A 20,358-nucleotide genomic window follows, 5' to 3' on the forward strand; every position below is an offset into this window, starting at 1 on the left:
AAAAGCACAATTCTAAGGATCAATGAATCCAGGAGCTGGTTCTTTGAAAAGATAAAAAAAATCAACAAGCCTTTACGTAGGCTCATAAAGAAAAAAAGAGAGAGGATCCAAATAAACAGAATTAGAAATGAAAGTGGAGAGATTACAACTGATACCACAGAAATACAAAGGATTGTAAGAAATTACTACGAAGAACTGTATGCCAAGAAATTTGAAAACCTAGATGAAATGGACACATTTCTAGAAAAATATAATCTTCCAAATCTGAATGAAGAAGAAGCAGAAAACCTGAACAAACCAATAACAGCAGAGGAAATTGAAGCAGTCATCAAAAAATTCCCAACACGCAAAAGCCCTGCAGCAGATGGTTTCACAATACAATTATACAAAGCATTTAAGGAAGAGCTAACCCCTATACTTCACAGACTATTTGAAAAAATACAAACTGATGGAAGACTCCTGAACTCTATTTATGAAGGCAGCATCATCCTAATCCCCAAACCAGTTAAAGACACAAGGAAGAAAGAAAACTTCAGGCCAATATTGCTGATGAACATAGACGTTAAAATTCTCAACATAATATTGACAAACCGCATCCAGCAATACATTAAAAAGATCATCCACCATGACCAAGTGGGATTCATCCGAGGGATGCAAGGATGGTACAATATTAGCAAATCAATAAACATAATACATCACATCAACAACAGCAAAGACAAAAATCACTTGATCATATCAATAGATGCGGAAAAAGCATTTGATAAGTTACAGCACCCATTTCTGATAAAAACACTCAGCAAAGTGGGAATAAGGGAGCATTCCTCAACATAATAAAGGCCATATATGAGAGACCTACAGGCAACATCATACTCAATGGACAAAAACATAGAGCTTTCCCACTAAGATCAGGAACAAGACAAGTATGCCCACTTTTACCACTCCTATTCAACATAATATTGGAAGTCCTAGCCACAGCAATTAGACAAGAAAAAGCAATAAAAGGCATCCAAATTGGAAAGGAAGACATGAAACTGTCACTGTTTGCCAATGACATGATAGTGTGCATGGCAAATCCTATAGACTCCACCAAAAAAAGTACCAGATGTAATAAATGAATTTGGCAAAACAACTGGATACAAAGTCAATACTCAGAAATCAAAGGAATTCCTGTACACCAACAACGAAACTGCAGAAACAGAAATCAGGAAAAAAAATCCCATTTGATACAGCAACAAGAAAAATAAAGTTCCTAGGAGTAAACCTAACCAAGGAAGTAAATGACCTGTACTCAGAAAACTACACAACACTGAAGGAAGAAATTAAGGAACACACAAACAAATGGAAGCATGTGTCATGCTAATGGATTGGAAGAATTAACATCATCAAAATGGCCATACTATCCAAAGCAATTTATAAATTCAATGCAATCCCTATTAGAGTACCCATGACACATTTCACAGATATATAACAAACATTTCAGAAATTCATATGGAACCATAAATGACCCTGAAGTGCTGCAGCAATTTTGAGAAAGAAGAACAAAGCAGGAGGGATCACAACACCTGATATCAAACTGTACTACAAGGCCACTGTAATCAAAACAGCATGGTACTGCTATAAAAACAGGCACATAGACCAATGGAACAGAACAGAGAGCCCAGAAATAAACTCATGTCTTTACGGTCAGTTAATATTTGACAAAGGAGGCAGCAGCATAAAATGGAGCAAAAACAGCCTCTTCAGCAGATGTGTTGGGAGATCTGGACAGCTACGTGCAAAAAAATGAAACTCGATCACCAACTTACGCCATACACAAAAATAAACTCAAGATGGATAAAAGACTTAAATATAAGTTGTAACACCATAAAAGTCCTTGAGGAAAACATTGGCAGGAAAATCTCACACATTCCACGCAGCAATATCCTCACAGACATGTCCCCTAAAGCAAGGGACATAAAGGAAAGAATAAACAAATTGAACCTCTTCAAAATAAAAAGATTCTGTATGGATAAAGAAAACAGCACCAAATTACAAAGAGGAACCAACAGTGTGGGAAAACATATTTGCCAATGATACCTCAAACAAGGGACTGATCTCCAAAATATATAATGAGCTCACACGTCTCTACTCCAGGAAGACAAACAACCCAATTCAAAAATGGGCAAAGGACTTGAACAGACACTTCTCCAAGGAAGACATACAGATGGCCCAGAGACATATGAAAAGATGCTCAGCATCACTAGCCATCAGAGAGATGCAAATGAAAACCAGAGTGAGGTACCATCTCACACCAGTCAGAGTGGCCAACATAAACAATTCCACAAACAAATGTTGGAGAGGATGCGGAGAAAAGGAAACCTTAGTGCACTGTTGCTGGGAATGCAGACTGGTGAGGCCACTGTGGAGGACCCTATGGAATTTCCTCAGAAAACTAAAAATAGAACTGCCCTTTGACCCAGCAATTCCGCTGTTGGGATTATACCCTAAGAACGCTGAAACAGCAATCCAAAAGAACCTGTGCACCCCAACGTTCATAGCAGCACCATTTACAATAGCCAAGTACTGGAAGCAAGCTAAGTGCCCATCAGCAAACGAGTGGATCCAAAAACTATGGTATATTTACACAATGGAATTCTACGCAGCAGACAGAAAGAAGGAGCTTATACCCTTTTCAACAGCATGGATGGAACTGGAGAGCATTATGCTAAGTGAAATAAGCCAGGCGGTGAGGGACAAATACCATATGATCTCACCTTTAACTGGAACATAATCAATAGAAGAAACAGGCAAACAAAATATAACCAGTAACATTGATGTTAAGAACAATCTAACAATAGCCAGCAGGGAGTGCGGTGAGGACAGTGGGAAGAAGGGATTACAGGAACTACTATAAAGGACACATGGACAAAATCAAGGGCGAGGGTGGAGGTGGGGGAGGGAGGTGGTTTCAGCTGGGGTGGAGTGGAGGAATGGGGGGAAAGGTATAGAACTGTAATTGAATAACAATAAAAATTTTTAAAAAATTGGTACCTTCGCAAAGCAAAAATTTTTTGTTAGCAATTAAAGTTTTGACAAAGTTCAATTTATCAATTTTGAGGTTCTGCTATTGGTAGCAAGGCTAAGAACTATATACTTAGATTTAGATATCAAAGATTTACTGAAGTATCTTTTTCTAAAAGTTTTATGATTTTACATTTAAAACAAATCATCAAACATTTTGCATTAATTTTTATGTGGGTATTGAATTTTGTCAAATGTATTTTATATATAAGTTGATATAATTGCATGATTTTTCTCCTTGAATATGTTAATAGTGTACATTGCTTTTATTAATTTGTAAATAAAAACCACCCTTTATTCCTAAAAAAAAAAAAAGAAAAAAAAAAAGGAGACAGTTACCAGAAAGAGTTCCCATAAGACTGTCAGCTGATTTTTCAAAAGAAACCTTGCAGGCAAGAAGGGGCTGGAAAGAAGTATTTGAAGTCATGAAAGGAAGGACCTACTTCCAAGATTACTCTATCCAGCAAAGCTATCAATTCAAATGGAAGGGCAGATAAAGTGTTCCCCAGTTAAGGTCAAGTTAAAGGAGTCCATCATCACCAAGACCTTATTATATGAAATGTTAAAGGGACTTATCTAAGAAAAAGAAGATAAAAAATATGAACCATAAAATGACAACAAACTCACAGTTAACAATCAATCCTAAAAGAAAAACAAAAACAAACTAAACAAACATGTAGAACAGGAACAGAATCACAGAAATGGAGATCATATGGAGGGTTATCAGCGGGGAAGTTGCAGGGGGAGAGAAGGGGAAAAGGTACAGAGAATAAGTAGCATAAATGGTAGGTAGAAGATAGACAGGGGGAGTTAAGAAAAGTATAGGAAATGCAGAAGCCAAAGAACTTATATATATGACCCATGAACATGAACTAAAGGGGGGAATGCAGGTGGGAGGGGTGCGCAGGATGGAGGGTAGTAAAGGGGGGGAAATGGGACAACTGTAATAGCATAATCAATAAAACATATTTAAAAAAAGAAAAAAGCAAAAAACTGGAAGTGTTTCTCTTTTCCTGTAAAGGAGAAAGTTTTAGACAAAATGTAACATGGCAGCAAAACTAGACATATTCAGTGTAGCCCCAAGGGGAGAACCAATATATTGAGTAGAACTCGTAAGGAGGCAAATTTAGGCTCAAGATAGAACTCTCTATAAGGATACCAAATACCCATAAATGGAATGAATGAGCTGCCTTACCAAACAGTAAACTCTGTCACTGAAAACTATCACAGACCAGGAGAAAGCATAAAGAATTTCTACATTAAGTGTGAGGTTAAAATAGTTGATATCTAAGGATATTTTCAACTTAGTACTTCTATTCATTCACTTAAGGCAAAATTGTAATTATTTGGTTGTGTTGTTGTTTTCCCTACTAGACTGGATTGTGAACTCCTTAAGGATAAAAATCTAATTCATTATTTTCTTTGTTGTATTCCTTCTGCTTATAAAAGTTCAGGGCCTATAAGAGGAACTCAAAAGTAAGTTAAGACTATTATACAAAAGACAGTATAGTGTGCTTTTCCTGAAGACAGGAAAATATTGAAAAGATACTCAAAAACCTGGTAACATCTGAGGATGATTTCAGCTGCTATATAATTCTTTTTGAGAATTTTAGCCCCAAAAAATCGTGCCTCAAAGCATCTTTCATCTATCTCCTCCTAAGATATAATGCCCTTGTTGTTTTGTTTCCAGTTTCTTCAGTTTAGAATGGTTCCTGATTATTTGTTCTGGCAAGGGTATTTCCGTAGATACTCTTAATGTAAAATACAGCATTGTGAAACCATAGGATCTGCATTGAAGAACTTTTTATCTACTTGTATCTGCTGCCATAGCTCAATTGTTATGAAGGTTTGGACACATTTTTTTGTGGCCTGATTTTCTATCAAAAAGACTACTCCATCATCCCTAGAGCTTTTGAATGTCTCTAGAAGCTTTAGAAAGGCCAATTAGTTCACCAACCTCAGCACTCTGCCAGTTTCCATCCTGTACATTGTTTAATCCTCAGGGTAGAGTGCATGCCTGTAGATATTCTTTCATAACATTTGTTTGGCAAGAAAAATAGAAAAAAAAAGATAGCAGCCAAGGGTCACAGTTTTTACATTCTGCAAGAATATCTTTAACATACTCTGCTTTTATTTTTGCAAACTAAAAAGCTCATAATTTTGTGACGATTCCCCTCATCTTTTTGTTTTATTTTGTTTTGTTTCTGGGATGGGGCTATATAACATTCATAGTTTTAGATTGCTTAAACTTTTTGAACTTTTGTTTCACTTGAAAATGTTAAGTTATACACCCTACCTTTACTCTTCTTATTCATCCTTTTTCCTATATTTGGTTTTCAACTTCCAAAGGAGGGACTCAATTTAGGGGACCACCAATGGTTAATGAACACCCATAGGTAGGATTCCGGAAACAGATTAACCCTCTCAGATTATGAGCTGAGCAAACGTATGTATATTGATATGCATGTCCATTATTTTTCTGAGGAATAAGATTCATAAATTCAACCAGATTCTCAACATGGCCTATGAGCCAAAAATATGTTTGGAACTAACATTGTGAAGAAATCTAGACAAATCTGTTCTAAGAGACCTCTTCAGAGAACAAAATAAGATTCTCTGACCCCAAAAGCTGTTTCTTCTCAAGGAGTTTTTGCTTCCTTTGAGGATTTCTTATGAAATGAGACTAGAACTTTCTGAATTATAAAAAACTGTTTTGGGGACTGTGCCTTCACACCTTCAGATTTTGCCTCCTTATACAAGCTGCTGGAATTTACAGACTGCAAGCTGAACTGGTAGAAGACACATAAAAATCACCAGTTTCAGCTTCTAAAGGAGAAATGAACTGTTGCTGGATTTATAAATCTTTTTCTAAATATTTGAGGTTCAGTCGTTATTTGTATGTTGCTCAAGAAAATGTTCCAGGATATTAATATCTGTAAATTTATATGTATAAACCTGTGTACATTTATCAATCTGCATTTATTCAGCACTCAAAGATGATTTACACCCTCCCAGTTCCTGAAAACCCTGAGGACAGAGGTTTACACAGAGTCCAAATTATTTATGCATAAAAATATGAGGTTTGGCTATTGGACTCACTGACATAGCTAAACACTTTTGGCCTCCTCACAGGGTAAAGAGCAGAGATGTGGTGGTTTGTGGACTTACAATCCACAGTCTGCATTGGTCTCTGTGGGAAGTGAAGAGTGGGGAGATAAAGAGTCCCTTCATCTTCTTAAGCTATTTCTCAGACACAGTGTTTCATCCATTGAGGCACAACATCAAAAATTGGACATTTTTAAGTTTTTTCAACTTGGAGCTTTCGTTTCTGCTAAGCCATCCTCTTCACTAATACTATTCCCTATGAATATGTATGCTTGGTTTAGTGAAATAAGGTGGGATTACATAAGAAGTGCTTATGTGAGTATTTCACACTTGGTACATTTTGTTCCTCTCCTAACATCATGAAATCAGGGGCAATGATTTATAATTTATATACATAATGCTCAGTATATTATAGGTACTCAATATCTACTTATGGATTTCAATCTTTGTGTTGACTAGCAATTTATGACCATTAGTGGCTTAAATTAATGACTTTAAAATAATATCTTTAACTCCTAGAAATAGGGTGGTTGGATTTTCACTTTTCATTTGAAGGTACAAAGAACAAAGCTCATTGGGCAAATGTGGCTTTGCACAGCCAAATTCCATCATTGTGTTAGTGGTGGTCAACTTGGTTTGGATCAAATGAGACAGAACAAGAGTAGAGGCTTTCAGGACATACTATCATTCACACATGTAAAAATGACCCTTCTAATATGTATATTTAAAAACAGGGAAAAGGATTTAGTTTCCAAAATTGTTCCACATGGTAATGTCTGCTTTTTAGTTCAAGTCATTTTGGGAGCATGCAAGGAAGTTTTATAGAAGGGTAAGTCAGATGAACTATTTCTTCAAGTCTTTATTTTTAGAAGTTTATTGGCCATCCATTAAAATATAAGCGCTATGGGTGTATGCATTTGTATTTGTTTTGTTCCCGTTGCTAACCTAGTGACTATAATGGTCCCTGGCAGAAAGGTTGTTCAATTAGTCTTTCCAAGTAGACTCAATCAATCAATGACAGCTTAGTGAACAGTAATTGTATGTCCAACAAAACAGTAATTTCTCTAAAGACACAAAGAAACTTTTAAAAATGGAGTGGTCATTATCCCCCATGAGTTTATAATCAACCTGAGAAGATGAACTGAGCAAACATGAAAACATTAATGGTAAGACACCCAGAGTAAGAACAGAAAGGTTTGAGTTCTCTTTCTGGCTCTGCTACTAATTTACTGAGTTAGCTTGACTAGTACTTTATTGGGAGGCACTATAATTTCCTCATTTGGAGAACTTTAGATTATATCCACTTAGAAATTTAAAATATGATAGTGCTACATTCACAAATTCAGAGAAACATGACATACAGTGGGACATAGTAGCCAAAGAAAGTGTCAAGTAAAAGATAGGCTAGAAGTTGGCCTTCAAAGATGAGTAGCATTAAACCCTGTGAAGGAAAAGACTGGAAAAATTTCAGGAAGAAGTATAACACATGCAGAAGCACGAAGTAAAATGAGTTTGACATAGCTAGAATGTGTTCAATAGTGGAGAATATATTTTGGAGAAGAGAGAAAAATAAACAAGAGGGAAGAATACATGTGCTAGGAAGTACAAAATATCAGAAAAGAGAATTGGACTCAATTCAGGAGATAAGAAGCAGTCATATATAAAGTGTGTGTGTGTATATATATATATATGTATATATATATATATATATATATATATATATATACATATATATATATATACACACACACACTCATATATATAAGATACTAGTTAGGACAGAAAAAGAAGAAACTAAGTCTTCTTGAGGCAGTAACACTTTGACGTAGTTCTTGAAAGAATAGAAGTTTGCTAAGTGATCAAGGAAAAGAAGGACGTTCCAAGAAAAAAGCACAGAAAATACAGAGTGCAAGCAATTAAATAACATGCATGTTTGGAGAAGTTCAAGCAGAATATTGTCACTGGAGTATAACATGTGACAAGTTTAACAGAAGAAAGTTAATGTTTCAGTTAGACCCATTGATTTTCAATGGTCATTATCTATGACACCAAAAAGAGTTATAATTAGGGACTTGCTTGACCTAGATGACCTTAAGAAGCTTTTTTGCTTAATATCAGTGTTTTCAAATGCCTAACACTACTTACTAAAAATATATATACTTTTCTCCAAAAATGTATGTTGCTGTATCTTCTACCCCAAACCAAATTCATTTCAGAGTACAACCTCAGTGCTGAAACACAGATTTCCACAAAAGCAACATGAATAGTGACTGCTTACCACCTTTTAAAGATTATATATATATATATGTAATCTCTCCCTCTCGAGAGAGAGAGAGAGAGTCTGGCACAAATAACACCCCTTTTAATACAAATATTTTAAAGCCATCTTGCTTGATTTTTGCATTTTTTATTTATTTATTTTTAGAGAGAGGGGAAAGGAAGAAGACAGAAAGGGAGAGAAACACTTGTGTGAGAGTGAAACAGTTGCCTCTCACATGCCCCCCCATGGGGACCTGGCCCGCACCCAGGCATGTGCCTTGATTGAGAATTGAACCAGTGACCTCTTGGTTTGCAGGCAGGCGCTCAATACACTGAGCCACACCAGCCAGGGCTAATACAAAATCTTTTAGTACAAAATCATAAGCATGTAATTCTGTAACATAAGAACATCACACTCAAGCACACTATATGACATTTTTGGTGAAATGTTCAAAATAAAACTATAAATTATTACACCTATATTATTACCCTATGAACCACATTCAAGCAGGCATTACTTTTGCTGGACCCTGTGTATAAATATGTAATCTCCCAAATATTCAAAAGGAGAATAGATAAAATATATAACCAAATCAAACCACACAAGTATAAAAAGAAAGAAACTATACTCAAATCTCAAGATGGCAAGTTAGAACATCTTTATTCCTTATTAAAAGTATATTTATCTATTAACATTAAAGCCCACAGATGCTATTGGCTTTGTCAAAAGCTCATTTTTATAAAATATCTCAGACTACTAAACCCTGGGGTGAGTTCAGTATTTCTTTGTCATCAATAAGAGCTGTAATTAATTTTCCAGTGATTTCAATTCGGATCACACCCAGGAGGGAACTAAACTTTTTGGGTGGGGTAGAGAACAGACAGCTTTACATGAAAATTCTAGTACCAAGCAGCCTCTGGCAAGCCAAAGCAGCTGGATGAACAGCATACAGGAATTCATACGAACATTGGGCCAGATTGTATGATGATTCCTTTTCTCCAGAACACTAGGCCAGCAAACATTGCCAAAATTAATTATTCCACAGATGAGTCCCACAGCTAAAAGCAGCCTAAAGGCAGCATAAAATCCACAGGAGAAAATGAAATTTGAGAACCATTTGGTCCTTCAATATATACATTACGTAAGTTGTGAATGATACCAATGGCAGCTAGTGAAGAAATTTCTAGGTATTTAGGTCTTTTTATCAGTCCAGATACATAACTCAAGACCTAAGGAACAGCTTCTTGAACATCTAAGTGTCAAGAGACCATAATGGAAGACTAAATAAAGGTGAGGTAGGGTAGAGAAAGTTTTCAACTGTGAAGTTCTTCAAGACAAAAAAAAAAAAAAAGGTACCCATCTGTTTGTCTTTATTTGGCCTACCCCGGCAAAATAATAGATGGTGCCTTCCTGCATGGAGAGAAATTTGATGGGTGCTTGGGAAAGCCTAGCCCTGACCACCACCCCCCGAACAAAAAAATCTATCCTATTAGTCTAGCTTTAAGCATTACATCTAGGGGATCGCAGAGAAAACACAGTAACAAAGAAGGCCAGGATCAACACAAAAACTTTGCCTTAGAAAAATGTATTAATAATAACTTTCCAAATAACATGATACTTGAATTTATACAGTTTTTACTTGGGTGGAGCATTGTGCACCATATTTTAGGTGCACTATCTAATTTAATCTACACTATGATGAAAGTACTATTATTCTTCTCTTGCCAATGGAGAGACTAAAGTTCCAAGGTTGTGAGAGACTTGGACAAGTTCATACAATTTACCAGTGACAAAATCAGAATGTATTTATATGTAAAAATTCTTATTTAAATAGGAAGAAAAAAAGGTATAAAACTCCCTTTTTTACTAAATGATAGAGGTAGAAGTGAATATTGCCATCACAAAATAAATTTTCATTACAAAAAAGAAATCAGCATTCAGTAGACAACCCGCTATATTTTCGTGATAAGAGTGAGAGGTTGCTGGGAATGGAGATTATTGAGAAAAATTTAGTTACATCATTAAAATCATTTTAAAATCAGACTATATGTTCCTGAAAAACAACAACTTTGCCATAAAGTATTTTGTATTCATTCTTCCATGGCACTTAGGATAGAAAAAAAACTATTTTTTATTTTAAAAATTAATCATAATTGACATATATGTATTCATATAGTTATATGTTATATATATTTTCAGGTATACATGTAATGATTCAAAATTTGTTTATATCCCAAAATGATCACCACAATAAGTCTAGTTAACATAAGTCACAATACTTAGTTACACAGTTTTTTTCTTTTGATGAGAACTTTCATGATTGACTCTCTTAGTAACTTTAAAATATTCAGTACATTATTATTAACTATAGTTACCATGCTGTCTATTACATCACCATGTCTTATAACTGGAAGTTGGTATCTTTTGCCTCACTTTACCCATTTCACCTACACCTGATCCCTTGCCTCTGGCAACCATCAATCTGTTCTTTGTATATGTAAGTTTTTTATCTTCTTTGATACCAGATATAAGTGAAATCATACAGTATTTATCTTTCTCTGTCTGACTAATTTAACTTACCACAATGCCTTCAAGGACCATCCATGTTGTCACAAATTGCAAGATTTCATCCTTTTTTAGGCTGAGTAATATTCCATTATACATATAATTTTCTGTATACATATATATATAATGCAATGTTATATATATACACATACACATACATACATACACACACGAATATTCATCTATTGAGGGAGACCTAGGATCCTTCCATATCTTGGTTATTGTAAATAATTGTTCTATGAACATAGGGGTGCATATATCTTTTTGAACAAGTGTTTTAATTTTCTTCAGATCAGTACCTAGAAGTGGTATTGCTGGATCATATGTCTGTTCCATTTTTAATTTTTGAGGCACATTCATACTGTTTTGCATAGTGGCCATACCAGTCTACACACTCAAAAACAGTGCATGATAGTTCCCTTTTTTCACATCCACAAGAACACTTATTTTTTGTTTTCTTGAAAATAGCCATTCTAACAATTTGGAAGTGATATCTCACTTTAGCTTTTTTTATTGTTGTTCAATTACTGTTGTCCCATTTTCCACCATTACTCTCTTCTGCTCTACTCAACACGCACCTCCGACATTCAATCTTCTTCCCCCCATTGTTTTTGTTCATGGGTCCTTTATACAGGTTCCCTGATTTGACCCTTCCCCTTCTTTCCCTTGTCATCCTCCCGCCCCCTCTGTTCTGATCACTATCAGTTTGTTATTTATTTCCATGTTTCTAGTCCTATTTTGCTTGCTTGTTTGTTCTGTTGATTAGTTTACACCTATAAGTTAAGATCATATGATATTTGTCATTCGTCATCTGGCTTATTTCACTTAGTATAATACTCTCCAGTTCCATCCATTCTGTCACAAAGGGTAGGAGCTCCTTCTTTCTTTCTTCCATGTAGTATTACATTGTGTAAATGTACCACTGTTTTTTGATGCACTCATTTACTGATGGACACTTAGGCTGTTTCCAGCACCTGGCTATTATAAATTGCACTGCTGTGAACACTGGAGTGCATAGGTTCTTCTTAATAGGTGTTTGAGGATTCTTGGGGTATAATCCCAGCAGTGGAATTGCTGTGTCAAATGGAAATTTCATTTTAAATTTTCTGAGGAAGTTCCATACTGTTTTTCACAGTGACTGAATCAGTCTACATTCCCACCAAGAGTGTACTAGGGTTGCTTTTCACCACAATCCCACCAGCTGATTGATGGTTTGTTTATGATGGCCATTCTGACCAATGTGGAATGGTATCTCATTGTGGTTTTACTTTGCATCTCTCTGGTAGCTAGTGATGCTGATCACCCATTTATTTGTCTATGGACCATCTGTATGTGCTCCTTGGAGAAGTGTCTGTTCAGGTTCTTTGCCCAATTTCTTTTAGATGTTTACATTTGGAAGATTTTTTTCCCAATTTTTCTATTGCTACTCAAGTACAGTAGTCTCTATTTTTCCCCACCACCCGAGCCATCCCCACCCCCCACCCTTGATCCTACGCCCTTTGGTTTTGTCCCTGTGTCTTTATACAAGTTCTTAAAACTATTCCCCTTTACCCTCATTATCCCTTACCACCTTCCCTCTGGTTACTGTCAGTTTGTTCTGAATTTCAATGTATCTGGTTGTATTTTGTTTCCTTGTTTGTTTTGTTGATTAGATTCTACAATAGGGGAGATCATATGGTATTTGTCTTTCATCACCTGTCTTATTTCACCTAGCATAATTCTCTCCAGATTCATCAATGCTGTCTCAAAGGGTAGGAGCTCTTTCTTTCTGCCGCATAGTATTCCATCATGCAAATGTACCACAGTTTTTTGATTTAGTAATTTACTGATGGGCACTTTGGTTGCTTCCAACACTTGTTCATTATAAATTGTGCTGCTATGAACATTGTGGTGCATAGATTCTTTTGAAATAGTGTTTCAGGGTTCTTAGGGTATAACCCCAGCAGTGGAATTACCAGGTCAAAAGTCTTTGCCCATTTTTTAGTTGAACTGTTTGTCTTCCTGGTGAGGGGTCATGTAAGTTCTTTATATATTTGAAGGTCAAACTCTTGTTCAAAATATCATTGGCAAATATATTTTCCCCTATGGTTTGTTCCCTTTTCATTTTACTGGTGTTTTCTATAGCTGTGCAGAAAATTTTAATTTGAGGTAGTCCCATTTGTTTATTCTTTCCTTTATATCCCTTGCTCTAGGAGACATATCCGTGAAAACACCGCTGCATGGAATATATGAAAATTTCTTGCCTATGTTTTCTTCTAGGACTTTTATGGTTTCACAACTTATTTTGAAGGGTTTTTTTTTTTATCTTAAATTTATTTTTGTGTATGGTGTAAGTTGATGGTTGAGTATCATTTTTTTGCATGTAGCTCTCCAGATCTCCCAACACCAGTAGTTAAAGAGGCTATTTTTACTCAATTTTATGCTTCTGTTCCCTTTATCAAATATTAATTGACCCTAGAGACTTTGGTTTATTTCTAGGCTCTCTATTCTGTTCCATTGAGGTATAAGCCTGTTCTTATGCCAGTACCATACTGTTTTGATTACCGTGACCTTGTAAAATAGTTCAGTGTCAGATATTGTGATCTCTCCTACTTTGTTCTTCTGTCTCAGATTTGCTTAGGCTATTTGTGTTTTTTTATGATTCCACATAAATTTTTTAATGTTTGTTTTATATCTGTGAAACATGCCATTGGTATTTTAATAAGGATTGGGTATAACCTATAAAATGCTTTGAGTACTATGGACATTTTGATGATGTTAATTCTTCTAATCCATGAACATGGTACATGCTTCCATTTGTTTGTGTCTTCCTTAATTTCTTTCTGCAGTGTGGTGCAGTTTTCTGAGTACAGGTCTTTCGCCTCCTTGATTAGGTGTATTCCTAGGATTTTTATTTTCCTCGTTGCTATAGCAAATAGGATTTTTTCCTTGATTTCTATTTCTGATGTTCTGTTGTTGGTATACAAAAATGCCTTAGGTTTCTGAATATTGACTTTGTATTCCGCTACTTTGCCAAATTCACTTATTAGTTTGCATATTTTTTTGGTGGAGTCTATAGGGTTTTCTATGTACTCTTTCATGTGATTTGCAAACAGTGACAGTTACACTTCCTCCTTTCTAATTTGGATGCCTTTTATTTTTTTCTTGTCTGATCATTGTGGCTAGGACTTCCAATACTATGTGGAATAAAAGTGTGAAAGCAGACACCCTGTCTTCATCCTGATCTCAGTGGGAAAGCTTTTAGTTTTTGCTTGTTGAGTATGATGTTCGCTCTTGGTTTCTTGTTTATGGCCTTTATTATGTTGAGGTATGCTCCCTCTATTCCCACTTTGCTGAGTTTCTTATTCTAAATGGGTGTTGGACTTTATCAAATGCTTTTTTATTTTGTTTGCTTTTTTCCTTTTTTGATTATGTTCCAGTTAAAGGTGAGATCATATGGTATTTGTCCCTCATTGCCTGGCTTATTTCAGAGACATTGAAGTTAAGAACAATCTAACAATAACCAGAGGGGAGTAGGGAGGGGACAGTGGGGAGAGGGGTTTTCAGGAAATACTATAAAGGACACATGGACAAAATCAAGGAGGAGGGTGGAGGTGGGGAAAGGAGGTGAGTTTGGCTGGAGTGGGGTGGAGACATGGAGGGAAATGCAGACAACTGTAATTGAACAATAAAAGTTAAAAAAAAAGAACTGATGGACATGGACAACAATGTGGTCATTGCTTAGATGGCAGGAAGTGGAGGGGTGAAGTGGAAGAGTGTATTGGGGGATACATAATAATAGAAAAAAATAAAATAAAAATGATGTAAAATTAAAAAAAAATGCTTTTTTAACCACTATTTGTTGGGAACCACCCTGCCTGGTTTCAGAAGCTGTAACCCCCATGGTTAAGGCTGAGTCAGAATTGGGACCATAAGCCATTAAGGAGACAAAGCTTATCTCCCTGGCAGAGGTGCCATCTCTGCCCACTTCACCCTGCTTGGCCCTGAGCTTGACCAGTTAGTCAATGACGGGTAAGATTCCTCAAGGGAGGATCAACCTAAGACAGTCATGGTCACGAGGAAAGGCCCACAGGGAAGGACTCGGGGGGCTATAGAAAAAGGGGGTGATGGACCCTCGCCCCTCGGCTTTGACATAGCCTGAGTACTCATTCTGTCTGCAAAAAGTCTCCTAATCTCTTGGCTGCCTTACTTTCCTTGCCTGACTTAAGCCTGAAACAATAACAGAGGGCAGTACAGTCCTGTGCTGGGAGGGGCAGATTCCCTGGGGAATCAGGCCTAAGAAAGAATGCATACAATCCTGTGAAACCTGCTTTATTTATACTCTCAGTTTAAATGATAAGGGTCCAGACCTGAAATGAGTCTGGAGCCCAAAGTTTTCTAGCCCTTTAACTAATTGACCGTAACTCAGAATAAGCCCTCAAGGTTCTCTGTAAATCCTGTATTATTTGACCCTTACTGCATGACAATGATTGATGAGCTTTATCTGTATTCCTGAGCAAATGAACCTAATAAAAGCCCATGGAGGAAAAGGCTCTGGGCCCTTCTCCTTTGAGAGATCAGCCACCTCTCATCCTCAAGAAGATCATGTCTTGGTAGACTTATTCTCTTCTGTGGCGGATGCAGGGCTCAGAGATAAAGCTCCACAACAACTATTGATATTATCATGTGATTTTTGTCCTTTATGTTGTTTATGTGATGTATTACATTTATTGATTTGCCAATATTGTACCATCCTTGCATCCCTAGGATGAATCCCACTTGATCATTGTGTATGATCTTTTTAATGTATTGCTTGATACTGATTGCCAATATTTTATTGAGGAATTTAGCATCTATGTTCATGAGAGATATCGGCCTGTAGATTTCTTTCTTTGTTGTGTCTTTTCCTGGTTGTGGAATTAGGAGAATACTTGCCTGGTAAAAAGAGTTTCATGGTCTTTCCCTTTCTCGAACATTTTAAAATAGTTAGAGAATAATAGGGCCCAGTACTTTTTAAATGCTTTGTAAAATTCACCTGTGAAGCCATCCAGCCAAAGGCCTATGTCTGTGTTGAGCTTTTTATTACTGCTTCAATTACACCAGTTGTTATGAGTCTATTTAGGTTTTTTGCTTCTTGTGATTCAATTTTGGGAGATTGTATTTTTCTAGAAATGTGTCCATTTTGCCCAGGTTGTTCAATTCATTTGCATACAGTTATTCATGGTAATTTCTTATAATCTTTGCATGTATGTGGTATTGGTTGTAAGTACTCTTTCATTTCTGATTTTATTTATTTGGGTCCTCTCAGTATTTTTCTTGATAAATCTTGTCAAAAATTTGTTAATTTTGTTTTTCTTTTCAAAGAACCAGCTCCTGGATTCATTGCTCATTTGAATTTTTTTTTTTAGTCTCTATGTCATCTAATTCTGTTCTGATCATGATTATTTCCTTCCTTCTCCTCCCTGTGGGTTTTGTTTGTCTTTGTTCCTCTAGTTCTTATGGAGGTAGGGTTAGTTTGTTTACTTGAGATTTTTCTATCTTCTTTAGGTAGGCCTGTGTTGTTATCAACTTCCTTCTCCAAATGCCTTTGCTGTGTCCCATAGTTTTTAGGTTGTATGTTCATTTTCATATGTTTCCAGATATATTTTTATTTCTTCCTTTATCACAATGTTAACCTTTTCATTTTTTTAATTTTAATTTTTTATTGTTATTCAATTACAGTTGTGTGCCCTTTCTCCCCATCCCTCCACCCCACACCAGCTGAACCCCCCTCCCTCCCCCACCTCCACCTTCCCCCTTGATTTGGTCCATGTGTCCTTTATAGTAGTTCCTGTAATCCCCTCGCCTCACTGTCCCCTCCCCACTCCCCCCTGCCCATTGTTAGATTGTTCTTAACTTCAATGTCTCTGGTTATATTTTGTTTCCTTTTTTCTTCTATTTATTATGTTCCAGTGAAAGGTGAGATCATATGGTATTTGTCCCTCACCGCCTGGCTTATTTCACTTAGCATAATGCTCTCCAGTTCCATCCATGCTGTTGCAAAGGGTATAAGCTCCTTTCTCTCTGCTGAGTAGAATTCCATTGTGTAAATATACCATAGTTTTTGGATCCACTCATTTGCTGATGGGCACTTAGGTTGCTTCCAGGACTTGGCTATTGTAAATTGTGCTGCTATGAACATTGGGATGCATAGGTTCTTTTGGATTGGTGTTTCAGGGTTCTTAGGGTATAATCCCAGCAGAGGAATTGCTGGGTCAAAGGGCAGTTCCATTTTTAGTTTTCTGAGGAAATTTCTTACTGTTTTACCCAGTGACGTCACCAGTCTGCATTACCACCAAGAGTGCACTATGTTTCCCTTTTCTCCACATCCTCTCCAACATTTGTTTGTGGATTTTTTATGTTGGTCACTCTGACTGGTGTGAGATGGTACCTCATTGTGGTTTTAATTTGCATCTCTCTGGTGGCTAGTGATGCTGAGCATCTTTTCATATATCTCTGGGCCGTCTGTTTGTCTCCCTTGGAGAAGTGGCTGTTCAAGTCTTTGCCCATTTTTTAATCGGGTTGTTTGTCTTCCTGCAGTGGAGTCGTGTGAGTTCTTTATATATTTCGGAGATCAGACACTGGTCTGAGGTATCATTGGCAAAGATGTTTCCCCATACTATTGGTTCTCTTTTCATTTTAATGCTGTCTTCTTTAGCCATGCAGAAGCTTTTTATTTTGATGAGGTCCCACTTGTTTATTAGTGAAAATATCAGTGAAGATATTGCTGCGTGGAATATCTGAGATTTTCCTGCCAATGTTTTCCTCTAGGACTTTTATGGAGTTATGACATATATATGTCTTTTATCCACATGAATTAGTTTTGTGTATGGTGTAAGTTGGTGATCGAGTTTCATTTTTTTGCACATAGCTGTCCAGATCTCCCAACACCATTTGTTGAAGAGGTTATTTTGCTCCATTTTATGCTCCTGCCTCCTTCGTAAAATATTAATCGACTGTAAAGCCTTTGGTTTATTTCTGGACTCTCTGTTCTGTTCGATTGGTCTATGTGCCCGTTTTTGTGGCAGTACCAGGCTGTTTTGATTACAGTGGCCTTGAAATACAGTTTGATATCAGGTATTGTGATCCCTCCTGCTTTGTTCTTCTTTCTCAAGATTGCTGCAGCTATTTGGGTCGTTTATGGTTCCATATAAATTTCTGAAATGTTTGTTCTATATCTGTGAAGTATGTCATGGGTACTTTAATAGTGATTGCATTGAATCTATAAATCGCTTTGGGTAGTATGGCCATTTTGATGATGTTAATTCTTCCAATCCATGAGCATGGTACATGCTTCCATTTGTTTGTGTCTTCCTTAATTTCTTTCTTCACTGTTGTGTAGTTTTCTGTGAACAGGTCTTTTACCTCCTTGGTTAGGTTTATTCCTAGGTACGTTATTTTTCTTGTTGCTATATCAAATGGGTTGTTTTTTTTTTTCACCCTGATATCTGTTTCTGATGTTTCATTGTTGGCGGACAAAAATGACTTTGATTTCTGAGTATAGACTTTGTATCCAGGTGTGTTGCCCAATTCATTTATTAGGTCAGGATTTTTTGGTGGAGTCTACAGGATTTTCCATGCACACTATCATGTCATCTGCAAACAATGACAGTTTTACTTCCTCCTTTCCAATTTGGATGCCTTTTATTTCTTTTTCTTGTCGGATTGCTGTGGCTAGGACTTCCAGTACTATGTTGAATAGAAGTGGTGAAAGCTCGCATCCTTGTCTCGTTCCTCCTCTTAGTGGAAAAGCTCTAAGTTTTTGTCCAAGGAGTGTGATGTTGGCTGTAGGTCTCTCACATATGGCCTTTATTATGTTTAGTAACGCTCCCTCTATTCCCACTTTGCTGAGTGTTTTTATCATAAATGGGTGCTGTACCTTATCAAATGCTTTTTCTGCATCTATTGATATGATCATGTGTTTTTTGTCTTTCATTTTGTTTTTGTGGTGTATTATGTTTATTGTTTTGTGAATGTTGTGCCCTCCTTGCATCCCTGGGATGAATCCCTTTTGGTCATGGTGTATGATATTTTTAATGTATTGCTGGATGCGGTTGGCCAATATTTTGTTGAGAATTTTAGCATCTATGTTCATCAGCAATATTGGCCAGAAGTTTTCTTTCTTTGTTTTGTCTTTATCTGGTTTTGGGATTAGGATGATGCTGGTTTCATAAAAAAAGTTTGGGAGTCTTCCATCTTCTTGAATTTTTTGGAATAATCTGTGGAGGATGGAGGTTTGCTCTACCTTAAATGATTTGTAAAGTTCTCCTGTGAAACCGTCTGGTGAGAGCTTTTGTGTGTCGGAAGCTTTTTTGTTACTGTTTCAATTTATTCAGCTGTTATTGGTCTGTTTAGGCTTTCTGCTTCTTCTTCATTGCGTTTTGGGAGATTATATTTTTCTAGAAATTTGTCCATTTCACACAGTTTTTTTTTTTTTTTTAATTTCTTGGCATATAGTTCTTCAGAGTAATTTCTTACACTCCTTTGTATTTCTGTGGTATAAGTTGTAATCTCTCCTCTTTCATTTCTAATTGTGTTTATTTGGATCCTCTCTCTCTTTTTTTTTTCCTTGATGAGTCTGCTTAAAGGCTTGTAAATTTTGTTTATCTTTCAAAGAACCAGCTCCTGGATTTATTGACTCCAGAATTGTGTTTTTAGTCTTGCATAGAGACTTTAAAAGTGTCTGAGATATGGTTTTGCAAGGACCCTCTGTACAGCTCCTGTGCCAGCAAAGAGACTGGATTGAAATTGCAGTGACAGTTCTCTCTCCTCTGAACTGTGGTACTCAAAAAATACAGCAATAGGGAGGGAAGGGGAAACTGTGGGGTCTCTGGTGGTGGGATACAATGAGGTTCCACCACAGCTGTGAAAATCAGAGATTGCAATTTCAGTGTGACGTGTGTCTACAGTTGGGGCAAAATACAGAAGTGTTCACTATATATGAGCTCAGACTAAGAGAGAGACCATGCTAAAACAGTAGAGCTTCTGAGGGCAGCAGAGAGCAGTGGCAAAAAGGGGATACCTGACTGCAGGGGAAGCACAAGGAGAGACCAAAACAGAGAACTTGCTAAGTGGATTGGGAGAAAGAGCTGTGCCAGTTTACCCATTCTCAGGCATCTTTCCCCTCACTTTGAGCTACCTCTGCTGCTGCAGCTGCAACCAGAGGGGATGGGGGAGGGGGTAATTGAGGAAAAAAGAGAAGGGTCAGGGAACATGTATAAAGTACACATGTACAAAGTTGAAGGGTATAGGATCAAGGGCGGGAGATGGGGATGGTTGGGTCAGGGAGGAGTGGTGAGGTGTAAATGAAGATAACTGTACTTGAACAACAATAAAAAAAAAAAGAAGAA

Source organism: Desmodus rotundus, chromosome X (assembly GCF_022682495.2).
Source record: "Desmodus rotundus isolate HL8 chromosome X, HLdesRot8A.1, whole genome shotgun sequence".
NCBI classification, from domain to species: Eukaryota; Metazoa; Chordata; class Mammalia; order Chiroptera; family Phyllostomidae; genus Desmodus; species Desmodus rotundus.